Source organism: Salvelinus namaycush, unplaced genomic scaffold, assembly GCF_016432855.1.
Source record: "Salvelinus namaycush isolate Seneca unplaced genomic scaffold, SaNama_1.0 Scaffold735, whole genome shotgun sequence".
In the NCBI taxonomy this organism is placed as follows: domain Eukaryota; kingdom Metazoa; phylum Chordata; class Actinopteri; order Salmoniformes; family Salmonidae; genus Salvelinus; species Salvelinus namaycush.
The window spans coordinates 73,041-74,002 of record NW_024061459.1 but is presented as its reverse complement, the minus strand read 5'-3'; the positions used below and the strand labels follow the sequence as shown (position 1 = coordinate 74,002).

The 962-nt window shown below is 44.3% G+C and overlaps 1 long non-coding RNA gene across 1 annotated transcript; it reads right to left on the bottom strand.

The window, feature by feature from the left end:
• Positions 1-333: 333 nt before the first annotated feature.
• LOC120042637 lies at positions 334-962 on the bottom strand. The gene is made up of 4 exons (XR_005476187.1): positions 929-962; positions 558-841; positions 443-478; positions 334-344 (listed from the first exon to the last, which is right to left on the bottom strand). It is a non-coding gene; the product is annotated as an uncharacterized LOC120042637 (long non-coding RNA).

The window sequence follows — 962 nt, the reverse complement described above, 5'->3', positions numbered from 1 at the left end:
CCATTTGCTCCACACTCAGTGCATGGCTCCGTGCAGTGCGGTGCTTAATCCTGGGACCCAGTAGTCTGCATAGATACCTGATGCCATCTGCAGAAAACCTGTATCTTTCATATAGATGGTCATCAGGGAAGGCCAGTGGGTCCAACCGGTCCCTGAAGACCCTTTCTCGCCTGAAGGCTCTCCTCAGCACAAGTGCTTCTTCATCCACCACATCTCGCACGAATGGGCATGCCATTGTCAGAGCAGAAAGGAACACAACATTTTGGGCCTTCATATAGGCTAGTGGCCACACCTGGTGCTGGGGGGGTGGGCAAAAGAGGGCGATGCCTTAGTTGTACTGATTGCTGGGAAAATAAAAAAAACCTTAGAAAGATGCCACCGTCCTGTGTGCTCACAATAAGAGCTCATATGTCATGGCTCACTTGACTTTACGAGAATATACCTAATTTTTATTTTGAGCTGTGTCATCTTCTTGGAGCTGGGGGAGGAAAGAAAAATAATGATTAATACATTTGTGTTACAGTTAGCATACAGTGTACATTGAAGGCATATCTCACCTCCCTCTCAAGTTTTTTTATTTCAAGGTCCAGTTTCCTAATTGTCCTCTTTTTTATTTCGGACTCCAGTGCAAGATTTTCCATCTTTTTCTTCTTGTACTGAATGTCTATGTCTGCCAGTTCTATTTGGCGCCAGAGGTGGTTGCCATACAACTTTCTGATAGCTTGTGAGCTCTGTGAACACAATACAATTAGCGCAGCTGGAATTTGGCAGGATGTGGTGTCCTTTTATTAATACGCACTATGTTGCCAGGCTGGTTTTCCCACTGTATAGCATCTGGGTCCTGTAAAAGAAATTAGATTTTTTGATTTTGATGAGGACTCCTCACCATTGTAGAGTAAATAGTACTTTCACAGTCTTAACATGATACCTCATGCCTTCTGGAATCCAGAGAGATGGTCTCC